This window comes from Gavialis gangeticus, unplaced genomic scaffold (assembly GCF_001723915.1).
Source record: "Gavialis gangeticus isolate Ggan-Ray unplaced genomic scaffold, GavGan_comp1, whole genome shotgun sequence".
Lineage (NCBI taxonomy): Eukaryota > Metazoa > Chordata > Crocodylia > Gavialidae > Gavialis > Gavialis gangeticus.
The window spans coordinates 47,652,448-47,658,206 of NW_017729033.1; the positions used below are offsets into that span (position 1 = coordinate 47,652,448).

Consider the following 5,759-nt stretch of genomic DNA (forward strand, 5'->3'; position numbering starts at 1 on the left):
GGCGACCCAGTTGACTGTGTGGGTGTTGACACCACAGTCCCCCAGTTTCTTAATGAGAACAGGGTGAGAGACAGTGTTGAAGGCCTTCTGAAAGTCCAGGAAGACTATGTCCACTGCTATCCCCGCATCTAAGGATTTGGTGATCTGATCATAGAAGGCCACCAGGTTGGTTTGACAGGACCTGCCACTAATGAACCCGTGTTGGTTGCCCCTAAGCATGACCTCCCCTGCTGGCCCCTCGTGGATATGTGCCAGAATAATTTTCTCAAAAATCTTGCCCAGGATCGAGGTAAGACTAACTGGCTTATAGTTTCCCGGGTCCTCCTTCTTCCCCTTGTCGAAGATGGGAATCACATTGGCCCTGTTCCTGTCCTCTGGCACCACACCAGAGCACCACAAGTGCTTGTAAAGCCATGCCAGGGGTCCTGCAATGACCTCAGCCAATTCCCTTAGTACTCTAGGGTGGAGATCATCTGGACCAGCTGACTTGAATACATCCAGTCCCTCCAGAAGTTCCCTAACTTGTTCCTCACTAACCCTTGGCCTAGGTGTGCCTCCCCTGGGGCCTGAGGGGGGCCCAGTGGGGGGGTAACTGTTCTGATCCCTGCTTAGGAAAATGGAGGCAAATAAATTGTTAAATATGTTATTTTGTGGAACAGCTTTATAGCTCATTCCTCTTTTTCATCATACCATTAATTGATTGAATGTGTGGCTAGGTGACCACTTAAGGTGTGTGTGGTGGCAAGACGTAAGCCACCATGGTCACCAGAAACCTGGAAATGCCAGGTGAACTTCAATTCTGGGACTTACTAGCACTCCCAATGGCCAGACAGCTGGGGGAAACCCTGGTGCTGCTGCCACCATGCTTTATCAGCATGTGCTGGCGCTGGCTGGCCAGGTGGGGCCCGGGAGAAATCATAAAGATGCGCTCGATGCTGACAAGGGAGGAGACCAGAAGAGGAAACCAGGGAGAGAATAAGCCAGCTTCCATAGTGACATGACCTGGTAGGGGCAAGTGGAAGGGACTGGTTGCAGTTCCTTCATGTGAAGACTTGGAGGACTCTTCAAACTCACCTGGAGAGTGATGGCAAGGGGATCCAGAGCTGCTGATGAGCCAGTGGAGAAGCGAGAAGCACTTCCCAACCTGGAGAAGAAAATAAGATATCTAACCATGAGTGGATTGGGGGAGAGAAAAGAAGTTTCTTCCCCCACCATCCTTAAGAACCTGAAAGATTGGGAGATCCATTTATTTATGGATGGTATAGGGAAACCTCAATCAGGGGAATAGGACTTTGCACAGAAATAGCCAGATTGTCTCTGGACTTAGATTAACTAAGGCTTCTGGCTTGGACATAGGGCACACTAGGTACTTGTGGGTGCATTTAACCTCCCATGTCATTCGCTAGTGTACTCTGTAATTTCTGGCCTTTCAGGTGCCGCTGTCTCCTTTTGGGTTGACAGCTTGTCATCTGGGCAGATACCTTGAAAGGTCCCCAGGGATTCTCGCCTGCCATATCTTGTTGGTATTGATTATTGTTGGAAGAATGTTTTTAAGTCCTGCCTTCCCTGGTTCCCTCCTTCGGCACTCCTGCCCAGTCTCCCATATTGGGGCTTTGCCTCCCCTACACCCCACCTTGCACCAACCAAAGATGTTGTTTCTTGGCCACAGCTGAGACAAAGTCAGCTTGCTATGGTACAGACTTTAGCCTTTATATGTTCACAGTCCAATTTGGATGGTGTACCATCTGGCTTCACACTTCACATCAGCCTGACTTGTCTCTCTGTTTGCCCCTGGTTGTCTTGCTCCCAGGTGCTCTCCCTTTTCTCCCTGTATTGACTCACAGTATCTGATGGCTTCTCCTCTCTTTCTCTCCCCAGGCTCACCGCTGTTCCACTCCACACTGGTTGCATCTGGGATCCATGGTTCTGTCCCAGGTAAGAATTCAGGCTCTGCCGAGCCAGCATTGTTTGGGCATGCCACCTCCCGGGGCTGCCAACATTCGCCTCCATTGGGCCTGCCAACTGATCCCGGCCTCTCTGGGCCTTCCAAAGGACCCACTTCTGGTCCTCCCTAACTGTAGTCCAGAGGGGTTTTTACTACCTCCTCAGAGGACCGGCCAACAAACTGGCATCGGTATGCCACCATAAAGTGTGCTCATGCTGGTGTGGGTGCATGCACCAGCTCCACCATGAACCACTGAGGCCACTTCAGCTTTTCCACTTCTGGCCTTGATGCAGCCCGTCCTCTGGTGGTCTCTCTCCCACCATGCCTCTGGTCCTTGGAGATGTCCCACCAGCTCTGTGCTTCTCTCTATTCTCATCCATAAGGTAATTTTCTATTTGTGGTGGTGTCCCTGCCACAGTGCACTAGCTGTTCTACTGACCTGATTATTACTTGCATTGGGTTGGCACTGGGATGGGGTGTAGAGGAGGCAGAACCCCAAGGAATATCATTTGACCAAAGAAATCATGATGCAGAGGAATTAGAAACTTTCCTCTTCTTCAATACATAAACATCAAGAGTGGTGGGCAAAGAGAGGGTTTGCACCATCAGCATTTGACACCTGGGGTCAAACTGTCCAGTCAAAAGGGTGAACGTGCAGAAGACCCCACCTCACAGTGCAAATGTCCAGCTAAGACAACACATGGACATTTACAGTGTGATTAACTGGTCAATTATATTGTAAGTGTAATGTGTAGATGGGGGCCTGAGATGGGCCTTGACAGGTTCAGGGGCAAGATGGACAGTTTGAGGAAGGTTACACTGTTTCTAACTGTACTGAATTGAATCTGAGAATAAACTTCCTATCCTTGAAAGTTCCAAGTATATTTACAGAGGTTACAAACACACTCTGTATGGCCCATCAGTTCAGTAGAGTCCAGTAATAGTAAACTGTTAATTAACTAGCTGAAGAAGAGTTAGAAAACAACTTTCATCCAGATGTCATTCAAGTTGAAGCCCTAAAAGATATCCTCCATATTATGGTAGAATAGAAGTGATATTGTAGCCACGATGGTCCAAAAATTAAGCAAGACGCAAGGATTTCATAGGGTGATATATGTTATTGGACCACGTGTATAATTGGGATAAAGTTAGACAAACTTTTGAATGAAAGATATTCTTCCTCTGTCCTATAATTAGAGACCTAAGGAAGAATGTATTTTAGTTGAAAGCTTGTCAGACTTTATCCTAATTGCATAGGTGGTCTCACTGTTAGAAATCCTTGCCTCTTGCCCTAAGAGATGCAAAACTGAAAAACAAACCTTTGTAACCTGCCAGTTTTTACTGTATAGAAAACTGTTCAGTTGCTAAGCAGTAATAATTAAGTCACAATGCTAATCAGTGGCTCTAGTTGATCTCAATTATAACACATATTTATGGAAATTCAATTACAAAAGTAGAAACTCTGATAATAAGCAGAGGTATACAACATATTGATAATATTGCTAAGATATTAAGCTATTTAGAACCTGCCCTTGATACAAAGTTTGATTCTCTATTGCAAACGAAAAGTTTATCATATCCAACTGTTCTAAATCATTCCACACCATGGAACAAACTTCCCCGGTCAACATGCACATAATTATATTCTTTAATTTTTGCTGTTTTGAATTCTAAATATGGTTTTCACTTATTTGATTTTCATTTATTTTTTATTCATATAAAATGGGCTTGTTCAAATACTGAGGTTCAGATGAAATCAAACTTAATGATATACAAAACTACAAAGTCACTTGCCAACATTTATTACTTTAACATGGCTGTAAAGCACAAACAAAAAAAATCCATTTTCCCTTAATGTACTCACCTCAGTTACTGATTCCTAATTAAATGTCTCCCAGTTAAAAGATGAGAACATATGGTTCATGCATTGTACTCTGAAAGTCAACAAGGTCAAGATTGTTGCGTCCACATGCTTTTAGCCCTGGAAAAATCAAACTCTAAAAACATATACTGAATTCCTTTATTCTGAATTTCTGAAGCAGGTACTTAGTTCTGTGAATTGTGAACAATTCTGAATGAAGTTAAATACTTGGACATGGATTGTACTTCACTTCTTTTAGGAGATGGCCAAGTGCTTCCTTTTCATTCTTATCCCTCCTCTAGATTTCATGGAAGTTCATTGTGGAAGTTCCTACTATACATATTAGGAAGTTCCTGCTATACACATCCAGAGACTGGTGTGGATAGAGAAAGAAAGAAAGAAAGGGAGACAGAGAGAGAAAAAGAGAGAAAGAAACACTTTTGACTTTTTATAAAGGTTTATTAAGGCGAAAAAGGGGGTAACAATCCAACAAAAAAATAAAACACTGCCCACACAGGGGCCCAGTTACAACAGACAGAGAATAGGGCTATGGCCTGCAAGGCCTGCCCTCACAGTCTGAAAAACAAAAACAGCTAGTATAACAACAGCCCACTCAGACCCTAGGAAGGGGCAAGCAGTATCACAGCCTAAGGACTAAACAGATGCCTTCGATGCTGCAGAGCACCCCCTGAATGGCCCTACATGCCTGGAAAGTGGGTACTGTCTGCTAGAGGACTGCATGCTCAAATTCCAATGTCAGGTATGTCCAGACCAAGAAGTAAGAGTTTCAGGGCATCATCAGAGCCAGCCCTAGTGAACCAGTTCCTGTGGCTCTTGAGGATGGCCATCTTAGCCTAACCAAGCAAAAAGTTGGCCAGGCAAATGACATCCCCGTGCCATGTACCCAGGTCTGCAGAGACATCCCCGTGCCATGTGCCCTGGCCGCTGGCAGCCAACCTGGACAGAAGAGGGTTAACTCTCCCACAGGAGGCGCTGCAAGGGAAAGAAAAAAAAAGGCCTCGGACTGAAGCTTGGGACTGGCTAAAACAGCCCCAATACTGGCCCGGGGGGGTGGGGGGGCAGAAATGTCCTTCAGGGGCTGAAGGCAAGCCCTAAGGCAGAAGGAGGTGGCATAGTCCAGGGTAAGGGGCTCTGGAGGAGGGAGGCAGCAGGAATGAAAGGGAGAGCACAGCCAGGGGTGGGGGAGGGACAGAGGCAAGTGAGGATGACAGAGACCGGGGGAAAGAGCCCAGAAAGTGGGGAAAGGGTTGGGAGAGGGGGGTCTCCCAGCACAGGCTGGGGAGAGGCAAGGTTTGCAGGGAGGGGCAGGGAGCGGGGGGAACATGCAGAAGGGACCTGAGCTGGAGGAGCTCAGAAGGGCTTCACCTGTCGGTGGCCATCTTAAAAGAAAGAAAGAATTTCTGTCTCTAAACTGTCTTTGAATATTTTTTACTATAAAATACAACTAGCAGTCATTCAGGCTGGCAGGAATAGATGGAACAAATCATGATTGTCCTTTTTTCCCCTCTGTTTATGGACTCAAACGACATTATTGAGCAATTGAATGCTGATTTGTCCCAAGGATACTCTTATACAGACTTTGGAATTCTATTTTCTACTCTGTTTCCGTTCAAAAATATACAAGAAGCTTTTATGCTATGCAGTTATAGCTGGTTTAAACTGGACAGAATTCAGTATGCTGACAAGACTCGATTCTGAGGTCAAGATTATGCACTCAGCTAGGCCTGCATTGTACCTTTTTAGTTTTTAATAGTAGCCACTAACCACTAATCTGGTTTAACTGACTACCTGGAGATTCGCTTGTGCTGTCTGGGAGATTTTCAGCTAGCAAAATGCTGGCAACTGCTTCTATTATCATTTCCCTCATTTCCCAAACCTCTGCCACACACAGTGTAAGGGGAATGGCTTTAAAAAAAAAGGGCGGGGGGGGGG

General features: G+C 45.7%; 1 long non-coding RNA gene across 1 annotated transcript in view; it reads right to left on the reverse strand.

Moving 5' to 3' along the window:
• LOC109304127 overlaps positions 1-5,759 on the reverse strand; it is a 94,934-nt gene that overhangs the window by 75,762 nt on the left and 13,413 nt on the right. Inside the window, exon 2 of the long non-coding RNA XR_002099302.1 lies at positions 1,075-1,144. This is a non-coding gene — a long non-coding RNA (uncharacterized LOC109304127). The remainder of the gene's footprint in view (positions 1-1,074; positions 1,145-5,759) is intronic.